The sequence below is a fragment of the Eleutherodactylus coqui genome, chromosome 4 (assembly GCF_035609145.1).
Source record: "Eleutherodactylus coqui strain aEleCoq1 chromosome 4, aEleCoq1.hap1, whole genome shotgun sequence".
NCBI lineage: Eukaryota > Metazoa > Chordata > Amphibia > Anura > Eleutherodactylidae > Eleutherodactylus > Eleutherodactylus coqui.
The window spans coordinates 223,306,419-223,320,171 of record NC_089840.1 but is presented as its reverse complement, the minus strand read 5'-3'; positions in this window follow the sequence as shown (position 1 = coordinate 223,320,171).

Genomic DNA, 13,753 nt, shown 5'->3' with positions numbered 1-13,753 from the left:
TATTAGACTTCAGCGGCAATCCACGCGATCACTGTGTGCTCTGCTATTGGCTTGTCTTTGCTGTACATGCTTTATTGTGAATAGTACTAGACCATTAATCTTTCACAATGACTTGAGATGTGACAGAATGAGTGTAAGCTGTGGTTTACATAGAAATCAGATACCTCCCAGATCTGCTATAGCCATCAGGAGTTTTAATGAGGCGGTTAGTATTCATATCTCATAATGATAGATGCGGTAGAGAGATTTCTATTGCTTCTCATCTCCCATCTTATTGGTGTTAGAGGCATAATGGTCGGATTGTAACACTCCACGTGTGTCTGCTCTGCAAATAGAATAAAAACTGGTCTGGTGACTTATTGATAGATGTGGTATATGCGGCATTGAGTTTGCATATATAAAAGATTAGTACATTTTCTAAAATTCTCCTTTTCTGTTTTGGGGTGATTTTGGAAGGAACTATATTATTCCTTTACTGTGCATATAATAATATTAAAGGAAAACGCTGTAAAAAGTTCCCAAGAATAAACTAAAGGGCAAAACATGTACTGTAAAAGATGTCCCTAAAGATTAAAGCAGGTTAAAGTGTTAGTGCACCCTATTGATATCTGTTTTCCCGTAGTCTAACTAGTCAGCTAGGAGATGAGATATAAGGAAGTCCCTGCCTATTTACTGCTTGCACTATGTAAGTACTAGTAAGCTAAGAACAAGTGAAGGATCAAAGATACATTGCAACTTGATCTTCTGCAAACATAAGTCGAGAAAGGGTGCACTACCCAGAATCATGATTTGGGGGCAATGTTAAGCTTGTGCATATATATATTTATAATCTCAAAGTGCTAATCACCACTAGTCCATGAGTGAGTGGTTTACATGTTCCGCCCTTAAACACATGACAATGACATTATCGCAGGTCCTAAAGCATAAAATTTGCAGAGCCTGACAGCAGCCGTGTGCTGACAGAACCTGTGATGATATCACCGTTATGTGATCAGTCACCAGGGCTCTGGTCTCCGCCCCTGATCACATGATGGTCACGTCATCACAGGTGCTTCACTGTATTAAAAACCTGCAGAGCCGGAGAGTAGCCGTGTGCTGACAGGACTTGTGATGATGTCACTGCCATGTGATCAGTCACTGACTCTTAGCGCCGCCCCCTGATAATAACGGTGATATCATCACAGATCCTAAACCAGCAGAGGCTGATGAAACAGAGCTGTGTGTGGTGTGTGTGTGACATGTGCATGTAGCAGAGCTGTGTGTGATATGCGTGACACGCGTATGTAGCAGAGCTGTGTGTGATGTGAGTGTGATACGTGCATGTAGCAAAGCTGTATGTGAATGTGACATACATGTACCTCAGCTGTTTGTGCGTGATGTGCATGTAGCAGAGCTGTGTGTGTGACTTGCATGTACCACAGCTGTGTGTGTGTGATGTGCATATTCCACAGCTGTGTGCGTGTATGACGTGCATGTAGTAGGGCTGTGTCTGTGTGACATACATGTAGCAGAGCTGTGTGTGTGACGTGCATATACCAGAGCTCTATGTGTTTGTGATTTGCATGTACCATAACTGTGTGTGTGAGACAAGCATGTAGCAGAGCTTGTGTGATGTGCATGTAGCAGAGTTGAGTGTGTGTGGCGTGCATGTACCAGAGCTGTGTGTGTGACATGCATGTACTAGAGCTGTGTGGCGCCACCAGAAACAATGGTACTATAATTTCTTAAAAATTACTAATATGTCATGTCCACTCGGTGCACTTAAGCTCCATGCCTCAGAATGGACGCAAGTTTGTGTCCATTTAAGACCGCATTTGCACTGACAAACTACACCTCTCCAGGTAATGATGGAAGGACACCTGTCCCTTACTAATATATATATATATATATATATATATATATATATATATATATATATATACACTCACACACACACATATATATATATATATATATATATATATATATATATATGAGATATTTTTCAGAGCATAATGCAATAAAAGCAATATATGACAATTCTATCCTCAAAATATTCAGTAAGAACAATTCATCATCATAATCCTTCTACATTATGAATTGTATTGTTTTAACTGTATTAAGTTCCTTTATATATAGTAATTATATACCTTTTATGTGAAGTATCACTCAATGTTTTTTATATCTATGAGAAATGGATCAATTGCTGTGACTATTTTTGGTATAGTGTTGAATAGTTGTGATTACTACATTATTTTATTATATAATTATTACTTTCTAATCGGTGCTATTGTGCCCCTATGTATGTGGGTGAGGTTCAGTTTATTGATACAGGTACACTACGGATAGTAACACTTTGGCAGACTAACATCTCATGATTGTAGCATTGCATTCCACCATGAAGTGCATCATGTGGTGGGCACACCTGCTGGTGTGCATCCCATGACCCCATTTTAGCATTTCACAGTGGAGCACATCACATGATGGAGGTACTTTCAGTATGACTCACAGCTGCAGCACTTCTGGCCAAGGGTCTGGTGTATACTGGGCGTGGCAGGAGGGAGGACCTGAATATATGATAGTACACTGTTAACTCTATTTATCCTTTAGAAAGGGGATTTCTTTGTTTCACCCCTGAAACACTTTGGGAATAAAACCACATGCGTTTATCTCTAATTATAGAGCGTTGTTCAGCATTTTAATAAATTATCTAGATGAGGGAATTGAGAAGCTACCAGGGAGAAGACACAGATTAGATATTAGACAGTGAGGGTGATCAGGTTGCCATGAGAGGTGGTGAGTTTTTCTTAAATGGAAGTGTTCAAACAAAGGCTGAGCAAATAGCTGTCTGGGATGATTTAGTGATCCTGCATTGAGCAGGCAGTTGGACCAGATGACCCTGGAGGTCCCTTTCAGCTCTATGTTTCAAGTCAAGAGAGTGGTCCAAAAACTTATGATTAGAGATGAGCAAACCAAATCTGTAGAACCCAATTTCTGGTTGAATTTAGCTATAAATTCAGTTGGACGGGAACCTGAATCTCAGGCGATTTGTTTTTTCTGAACCAGAAGTAAGCTCATGAAACCAAGTACTGAATACTTTCTAAGAGCCCTGAAATGGTGGTGGTTTAATGAATGTTTCTCAGTGTCTTACCCTGACCTGCTGAGGTCCTAGGTTTACATCTCACCAAGGACAACACCTGCATGAACTTTGAAAAAAAAACTTGCAGATGTTGTCCTCAGTCCGGTTTGAACCTAGGACGCCAGCATTGTCACCTAACAGCACTAACATCTGAGCCAACACACTTCTTCTTTCATCTCCTGATGAGGAAAAGAAAACAAGTAAAAACACAAAGAACATACAAACACAATGCAAATGTTGTTCTTATTCAGATTTGAACCTAGATCTCCAGTGCTGCAAAGCAACAGTACTAACCTCAAAGCCACCAGACTTCCTTTTTTTCCCCTGCAGGAAAAGAAGTAGAAAAACAAATACAAAGGAACATGCAGGTGTTGTCCTTGGTTCGATTGAACATAGGACCTCAGTGCTGCAAGACAACAGTGCTTACCAGTCAGCCACCATGCTTCTTCTTCTTTCTTCTTCATTCTCTGGAGATTTTATCCTTCTCCAGACGAAAAAGAAAGTAGGAGCTTGATGCATCTTGTTAGCACTGTTGCTTTGCCATTCTTGAGTCCTAGGTTCAACATCTAAATAGTGTTTTTCAAAGTTCAAGCAGCAGTTTTCCTTGGTGAGATTGGGGTCCTTGGTAAGCACTAATCGCTGAACCACATCCAGATCCACACCACCATCATTATAGGACTCCTAGAAAGTGTTCAGTACTTGTTTTAGGGGTTTTTATGAATGTCATAGTAGGGTAAGACCTTTCTATAAGTCGAAGGGGAGAACAGAGAAAATGAACAATTTATACTAACTTTCTATGGCGAAATAAGCTGTTTTCCTGGAATTTCAAGCTGATTGGAGCTGCAGTTCTCAATTAAAGGGGTTATCTCTGATTCAGGTGTCTCTTAAATAAACAAATAAAACAATAAATACAACAGTAAATATAATAATGCAAATCTGCAAATGTTAAGGGGTTGTGCAAGGGTATCTTCCATCTGTTAAACTGTTGAGTCATTTTGAAGTAAAAAATTGTTGCGTCACAAATAGAGATGAGCGAGCGTACTCGCTAAGGCAAACTACTCGAGCGAGTAGTGCCTTTTGCGAGTACCTGCCCGCTGATCTCTAAAGATTCGGGTGCCGGCGGGAGGCGGGGGAGAGCGGGGAGGAACGGGGGGGGGGGGGGGGATCTCTCTCTCCCCCCCCGCTCCTACCTGCTCACTCCCGCAACTCACCGCTCTCCCCCACTGACACCCGAATCTTTAGAGACGAGCGGGCAGGTACTCGCATAAGGCACTACTCGCTCGAGTAGTTTGCCTTAGTGAGTACACTCGCTCATCTCTAGTCACAAATAATTATTTATTAGAGTATGAGCCTGCACTCAATAAACAGTCCCCACGCGTCCCATCCACATATAAGAAGGCTGCACAGTCATCAATGACATCAATGGGTGCATAGTTATGCAGAATAATATACATTTTTTTATGCCACTGCTACTCATTCTGTATAACTGGATTTGTTCAGGCAACTCAGGTCACTTACTCTCTTCCCTCATTTAACAGCATATCCTGCCTTTATTTCTATAGACACCAAATGACCTCCTCTGTTGTCAGCTTCATTTAATCAAATCAGGCTTTCTTCCCATGAAGATTTCACATACAGAAATAGTAGATGTAGACAAAGGAAACTGCCAGATAACCAGAAGACACAAAATGACACAGGAACTCTATCCATCCATTCTTATCATTACACAAACAGCCATTAAGATTTTGTGCATTTTCTCTCTGGGGTTTTTAGCCTAATGGCTCATGAACACAACCTTATTTGGGATCTGTATCACATAGATTCAGAATATTACTCCCATAACATACTTTGCATCTACACTAAACCTCTGTGATGCACAGATATTGTCTTCCTAGATTTCATGAGAATCTGTGAGAAAAGAATTAAATGGAACCTGTCAGCTCAAACATGTAGTCCTGTTATAGAGTAAGGAGCTGAGCAGATTTATATATAGTTTATGTGGAAAGATTCAGTATAACTTGCATTTTATTCATTTGAACCTATGCATATTCTGAGCTTAGCGGTCCAGTGGGCGGCACTATCAGTGATTGACAGGTATTTCTGCATGCATAGTCATGTTCAGACAGCTGTCAATCACTGATAGGACTGCCCATTGGACCGCTCAACGCAGAATGTGCAGTGGGTTAAATGCATAAGATACAAGCTATACTGAATCTTTTCTCATAAAACTTAATATCAATCTTCTCAGCTTCTTATTATAGAAGATGACTACAGGTTTGAGCTGACAGCTTCTCCTGCTTTTTAACATGATGCATTCAGAATGGACTGAATGTCTGAGCTGACAGGTTCCCTGCTGTTTGCACCAGTCCTTACTGCAATGTATCTACAATTTGCCAATTGATAACAGAAACCCTGAATTTAACACCAAATATTAAAACATAACTTTTATTAGTGCTCTTAGGCGTTGCACTGCTCTCCCTGTATAATGTGTTTTTTTTTCCTCCCAGCACTGAGGGAGTTAATTCAGCACTGTGGGAGGTAATCCTCCCAAGTGCCTCCAACCGAGCTGCAAACTAATAAGCCATTACCCTGCAATTTAACTGAACCAGAGACACTCCTTCTTGCCTGTGCTTTGGTGTTGTTGCCTGAACTCTGCCTGCCTTGAACCTTGGAACTGTTACCTGGACTTGCTTGAACACTACCGGGGATGTGGTTTCCCCCAGGGCCCAGGAGCCTCAAGGGGCCCACAAGGCCCCCCTTCTCCATTTAGGGAGCCCAGCACTTTGGGGGTCCTGTTACAGGTTTTGCATTGGGGCCCAGGAGCTTCTAGTTAGGCCTTTGCGTTAAAGGGCTAAGAGAAGTTGGGGGGCCCCAAGATAAACTTTTGCAATACAGCAGTGTCGCTGATCCCAGTGGGTCAGCCGCTAACTATACCAGGACTATCCCAGGAGGTAGTGGCCTGTTTGGTTTCCCGCAGTGAAGGCCAGATCCCTGTACAGGGGTTAAAGTGTGAATACCAGGGAACCGTCAGGATATTGCCCTTAGGGCTTAGCCCAACATCAAACCAATTAGTTGGCACAGTGGGATCAAACTTACTGGTCATAACAACAACCTAATTGAAATTAAATAAGTGTTAAAAGATATGAGGGTAGGAGTCTTTATGAAAGTATTATCTTTCACTACAAGAAATGGTATAAAGAACCATATATAGTACTAGTAGAAAGCCCATCCCAGGACAATAACTGCAATCCATGTATATAAAGTTTTTCAGTGGAATCAGCAATAATAGTTATAATACACAGACATCTGCTTTTTCAAATACACAAAATACTCAGGGAAAACCAATGTGGAGGTCCCTTTGCATGTTACCCCACTGGCCTACATTTGTAGACACTGGAGGAATGTTTCATAAATCTCTGCAGGCTTTTTTTATTCTTAGCTCATCGAATTAAAATATTACTGCTAAACTTCATTCAGACATTTGTTTGTACAGAGGCGGCCACGGAACTTTACACTGGCACCACATTCTTACGAAATCTGTCTAAATTAAAAACTTTGCTGCCTATAATTGCCAACCACAGCATAGCATTCATCTTACCTCAGCAGTATAAGCAATGAAAGCTATGCTGTGACAAATTTTCTTTTAAACAGCTTTCAAAAAAGTCTGATGCAGGGCTTTTCAATGGCCCACCCTGTAGCTGCTATATTTATGATGAGTAAGTTTGAGGCATAGCTAAGATATGTATATATATATATATATATATATATATATATATATATATATATATATATATATATATATATATATATATATATATATATATATATATATATATATAATTAAATAATGCCTAGAAGCCATAATATTTGTGCCTATCACTATAATATTTGGTGGGTGCATCCTACATTAGTCATAGAGTCATAGAGTTGTTGTCAACTAAGGCAATAAACACGTTGCTGTTTAACCCCTTATTGACGGTCCATGGTCTTTTTACATCCTGCCATTGCAGGACATGTATGGAGGAAGATAGCGCCACTATCTCCCTCCATACAGTGCAGGCGTCAGCTGTTTATTACAGCTGATACATGCGGGCAATAGCTGCAATCGGCCGCATGGCTATTAACCCTTTAAATGCCGCTGTAAATTTTGACAGCGGCATTTAAATCCTCCGACCGATGTTTGGGGGTCCTGTACGGTGAGATTGGGGGAGCCGTGCAGGTGTTATGACAGCCGGGGGCCTTCTGAAAGGCCCCATGGCTGTCTTGGTAGACTGCCCATCAAGCCGTCCCTGTGGCATGGCTTGGTAGGCTGCATGCCAGAATGCAGTATGATGTAATGCTATAGCATTACATCATACTGCAGGAGCAATCAAAGCATCACTGGTTGTTGTCCTCTCTGGGGACTAAAGGAAAGTTTAACCCCTTAGTGACGAAGCCTGTTTGCGCCTTAGTGACGGAGCCAAATTTTGGAAATCTGACATGCGTCGTTCAACGTGGCATAACTCCGTAAAGGCTTTACATATCCCAGTGATTCTGACATTGTTTTTTCGCCACATGTTGTACTTCATTTAGATTGTAAAAAGAGACCGATATAATTTGTGTATATTTATTAAAAGTACCAATATTGGAAAAATTTTGAAAAAATTATCATTTTTTCACATTTTCAACCGTAATATCTCAAATATGTCCAAACATACTGTACAAATTTTTGATAAGATATGTATTTCCATCTGTTTACTTTATTCTGAATGCACACTTGAAAAACTTTTGTGTTTTTTTTAACCATTTAGAGGATGTACAAATTTAACATTACTTTTCAGCATTTTGAGGAGCACTTTGTTTTCCTGCACCAAGCCAAGTTTGCAGAGGCTCATAAGTGTCAGAATAATAGATACACCCACAAATAACCCCATTTTAAAAACTACACCCCTTAGTGTATTCACTGAGGGGTGTCATGAGTATTTTGACCCCACCAGTTCTTTTCAGAAATTAGTTCAATTTAGGGGACAAAAAATAAAATTTCATATTTTTGCAAATATGTCATTTTAAAGACATATTTTTTTCCTATAGAGCCCATGAAAATGAGGATTTACACACCAAAATGGATACCCCCGATTCTCCCGTGTTCAGAAACATACCCATTGTGGCCCTAATCTTATGTCTGGATGCATAACGGGAGCCAAAATGAAAGGAGTAGTCGGTGTCTTTCAGAACATAAATTTTGCTTGAAGGCGTTTTAGGCCCCATAGCACTTTTGTAGAGCTCTTGAGTGGCCAAAACCAAAGAGAACCCCCACAAGTGACCCCATTTTGAAAACTAGACCCCTTAATGAATTTATCTAGGGGTGTACTGCCCATTTTGAGCCCACAGTTTTTGAATGAATTGAAGCAAAGCAAAAGGAAAAAATTGTGATTTTCGTTTTTTTGGCAATTCTGTCGTTTTAAAAACTGCTTTTTTTGTACAGCACACGCATGAATGAAGCCTTTCATCCCAAAATGGATACCCCTGTTTCTCCCGTGTTCAGAGACATACCCATTGTGGCCCTAATCTTATGTCTGGATGCACAATGGGGCCCAAAACGAAAGGAGTAGTCGGAGGTTTAAGAACATAGATTTTCCTTGAAGGAGTTTTAGGCCCATAGCACTTTTGTAGAGCTCTTGAGCGGCCAAAATCAAAGAGAACCCCCACAAGTGACACCATTTTGAAAACTAGACCCCTTAATGAATTTATCTAGGGGTGTACTGCCCATTTTGAGCCCACAGTTTTTGAATGAATTGAAGCAAAGCAAAAGGAAAAAATTGTGATTTTCGTTTTTTTGGCAATTCTGTCGTTTTAAAAACTGCTTTTTTGGTACAGCACACACATGAATGAAGACTTGCACCCCAAAGTGGATACCCCTGTTTGTCCCGTGTTCAGAGACATACCCATTGTGGCCCTAATCTTTTGTCTGGATGCACAACGGGGCGCAAAATGAAAGGAGCAGCCGGTGGCTTTCAGAACAGAAATTTAGCATGAAGGTGATTTAGACCCCATTGCACACTTGTAGAGCCCTTGAGCTGCCAAAACGACAGAGAACCCCCACAAATGATCCCATTTTGAAAACTAGACCCCCTAACGAATTTATCTAGGTGTGTACTGTGTATTTTTACCCTACAATTTTTGAATAAATCTAAGCAAAGCAGTAGGAAAAAAATTACAATTTTCATTTTTTTGGCAGTTGTATCAATTTAAAAACTGTTTTTTTTGTACAGCACACATAGGAATGAAGACTTTCACCCCAAAATGGATACCCCTGTTTGTCCCGTGTTCAGAACCATACCCCTTGTGGCCCTAATCTACTTAAAGGACGCATGGCTAGGCCTATAATGGAAGGAGCACCCGTTGGATTTTAGGGTACAACGGAATAAATTCCAGGCCCCATTGCCCACTTATAGAGTCATTGAGCGTCCAAAACTATAAAGACCCCCACAAATATCCCCATTTTAAAAACTAGACCCCTTAACGAATTCATCCAGGGGTGTACTGCGTATTTTGACCACACAGTATTTGAATAAATTTCAGCAAAGCAGAAGAAAAAAAATACAATTTTCATTTTTTTGGCAATTTTGTCAATTTAAAAACTTTTTTTTTTGTACAGTTTACATAGGAATGTAGACGTTCACCCCAAAATGGATACCCCCGTTTGTCCCGTGTTCAAAAACATACCCATTGTGGCCTTAATCTACTTACAGGAAACATGGCAAGGCCTGTAATGGAGGGAACACCCGTTGGATTGCAGGGCATAACTGAATAAATTCCAGGCCCCATTGCTCATTTGTACGGAATAAAAATTGACTCCCTAAAATCCCCCCCCCTCCGCGCCCTTTTCGGCGTTTCCCAAATCTTAGATAAAAGTAATAATGTGAACTGTGTAGTATTTCCAAAGACGGGTAATTATGGAGGCTGGTTGGGATGGGCACATGGGCAATAAAACCGGGTATCCCCCCTCCTCTCATGCTTTTTGGGAGTCATTTTTTGACCTCAGTGGCGGGGATGGGGTGTAAAAAGTGGCGCTCTGTGAGTCTCCGTAAGCTTGATGAGGTGCGGCGGTCTCACACAGAAGGCGCTCAACAAGCTGCTCCTGGAACTGCAGGAAGGCGAGCGTTCCCGGGGCTTCTTGTAAATTGCGTATTACAGGTAGCGGTCTGAATAACGCCGGGCTCACAAAGCCGTAGGTGGATCCCGGCTGTGAGCCCGGCTGTGACCCCCTGCGTACGGCCGCGTAATGTACTGCGCATAACTGCGTACTTACACGGGCGGTCATGCGCAGTACACCTTTTTTTTTTGTTGTTTGTATTTCCCGCACCGTCACTTAGCGATGACGGGGGTACCCGCAGCCCGTATACAACGTAGTTGCGTATGGGCTGCGGGTATATCCGCGACCATGGAGCACAATGGGCTCTATGTTGCGGATATCCGCGGTAAAATAGAACCAGTTGCGTTCTCTTTTCTGCGAGTGGATTACGCAATTCCAACCCGCTAATGTGAGCGGAATTGTGTAATCCAATGCGATTGATCTGCGTATTACCGCTAATCAAACGCATGCGGAATCCGTAATTCCTATCCGGTCATGTGAGACCGACCAAAGGTAGATCGCTACCATTTTTTCACGTGACCGGGGACCGCTCAACGAGGCCACCCGTCACTGCTCCAGGCTCTCGGTGACCGTTGGTCGCCGAGAGCAAGGAGATATTAAGTTTCCTGGGCTCCCCGACTCCTGCGCATGTGTCCGGTGTTTTGCCAGCGGTCGCATGCGCAGAATACGGGAAAGTTCACGGAAGAAGATTGCGTCGGGGTGCAAATATGGAGGCCTCCGGTAAAACATTTTATCTCCTCTCACCGATCGCATCAGTGAGGGGAGATGAAGCTTCACCTTTTTTTAACTTTTACGTGATCGCCATTATTCTTTGGATAACGGCGAACACGTGATCAGGAACCGCTCACCGCGGCCCCTGTGAAATCTCCAGGCTCTCGGCTAAGTTTTGTAGCCAGGAGCAAGGAGATTTTAAAAAACCACGGCTTTTGCGCATGCGCCTGCCACATTGGTGACGGGCGCGTGCGCAGAAGCTGGGTTGAGGTCCGTGGATAAATTCGCAGGCCTTAGGTACGTCATTTCATCCTCCCTCACGGATATGATCCATGGGGGGAGATGAAACGCAAGCTTTTTTTAAACTTTTTAAAACTTTTTTTTTACTTTTTGCACTTTTTTTTTTTTTACCTTTTACCCCTTTTTTATTTTTATTTTTTACTTTCTGCACTTTTTTTTTTACTTTACATGATCACTGTCATCCATTGGATGACAGTGATCATGTCCCTGGTGACATCCCTCTGCTCTTGGCTACACATGGCAGCCAGGAGCAGAGCAATTTTGAATTTCCCGGGGCTCGAGCCCCTCTGTGCACGCGCCCGATGTCAATCATCGGGCGCGCATGCGCAGACGGGGATTTCGGGTCCCGGGACATCGGGACATAGCAGAGGACCGGGGGTGAGTATCTTCACCTCCCCTCATGGATCCGATCCATGAGGGGAGGTGAAACTTTACTTTTGTTTTACTTTTTAAACTTTTTCGCCATCACCGCTATCGCAATGGATAGCGGTGATCGCGGGCCCGGGGACCGCTCACAGTGGTCCCCGGTAACACCTCCTGGTTCCCGGCTACCTTCAGGAGCCGGGAGCCAGGAGATTTTAAATTTGCCGGGGACACCCGGGCTTCTGCGCGTGCGCGTGACGTCATCGTCAGGCGCGCATGCGCAGAAGGCCGCCGGCGGGTCCGGGAGGACCAGATCTCCGGGGGACACCGCCGACAAGCCGTGTGAGTATTTTCAGCTGCCGTGATGGATCCGATCCATCATAGCAGCTGAATATCTAACTTTTTACGCACTTTTCTTTGCTTTTTTGCGATCGGCGCTATCCATTGCATAGCGCCGATCGCAATGCCGGGGGGGACTGCCCGCATCCTGGGATGACAGCTCCATGCTGTCGGCTACCTGCGGGCACCGACAGCATGGAGCTGTCACGTCCTCAGGCCAGTGGGCATCAATCTAAAAAGGATGCATAAAACTACGTCCTCTAGGATTAAGGCCCACTTTCTGAGGACGTAGTTTCCCGATGGGGCCGTCGTTAAGGGGTTAAAAGAAAAAAACAATAAAGTTTTCTTAATTATTAAAAAAAAAAAGTAATAAAAGTTCACCCCCCCACCATAATTGCAATAAAAGAATCTAAATGATAAAGCAAAAATAAATATATGGTATCTATCAAAATAATGCATTATTTACTCCACACGGTGAACGACGTCCAAAAAAAACAAGAATGCCAGAAATGCACTTTTTCAGTCATCCTATCTCCAAGAAAAAATGTAATAGAAAGCGATCAAAAAGTCGTTTGCATTCAAAAATGGTACCAACAGAAATGGCAGGATGTACCACACAAAATCAGCCCTAACACAACTATGACGCCGGAAAAATAAAAAAGTTATTGTGCGCAGAAAATAGAGAGAGAGAAAATAATTTTCAAAAATGAAATAACTTTGAAAACAAATACAGGTAGTACAGCAAAAAAACTATATAAGTTTGGTATCATAGTAATCGTACTGACTGACCCATAGAATAAAGTTATCAGGTGGAAACAGGACGCACCGAAGGATGGCAAAATGTCGTTTTTTTCCATTTCTCCCCACTTAGAATTTTTAAAAAGTTTTTCAGTACATTAAAAGGTACAATAATGTACCATTGAAAAATACAACTCGTCCCGCAAAAAAAAGCCCTCATACAGCGATGTCAATGGATAACTAAAGCAGTTATGACTTTTAAAAGGGAGGAGGAAAAAACAAAAATGGAAAAAGCAAAAAAGCTCCATCACCAAGGGGTTAAAAAGTCATCCTCACCAGCACCCCTGAGATGTTACATTTCTTAGCACTGATAGAAATTGTGTCTTAATATTGAGTGCTAAATTGAGGGTATCTATTTCCAATTGTAAAATATTTTGATTAAACTAACCTGTGTGTATATCCAATAAGGTTATTGGTGTTGTTACTGAGGCATTACTGGGATTAGTTTCGAAAGAGAAAAGAGATATTACGCTTTCCCCTTTGTATACCAAAATGAAAATCCCCTCTGATTTTTGTTTTGTTGCAACCAGATGGAAAAAAAGACCATTTCTTATATACCTCTCTAAAACTGACCTGCTGCTGTTTCCGCCCTCTACTAACCGCCCTCAATCTGAAATATCCATCTCAGTGAGTGGTGCCACCATAACTCCCACACAGCACGCCCGCTGCCTTGGGGTCATATTCGACTCCAATCTCTCATTTAGCCCCTACATCCAATCTCTTGCCCGAACATGTCAGCTGCACCTAAAGAACATCGCAAGAATCCGCTTTTTCCTCCCCGTGGACACGCTAAAAACGCTTATTGTTGCCCTCATCCACTCTCGGCTCGATTATTGCAACTCGTTGCTGATCGGCCTCCCCTGCACCAGACTCTACCCCCTCCAATCCATCCTGAATGCAGCAGCCAGGCTCATCTTCCTGTCCAGCCGCTACTCTGACGCCTCTGTCCTGTGCCAATAACTGCACTGGCTGCCCGTTAAACACAGAAT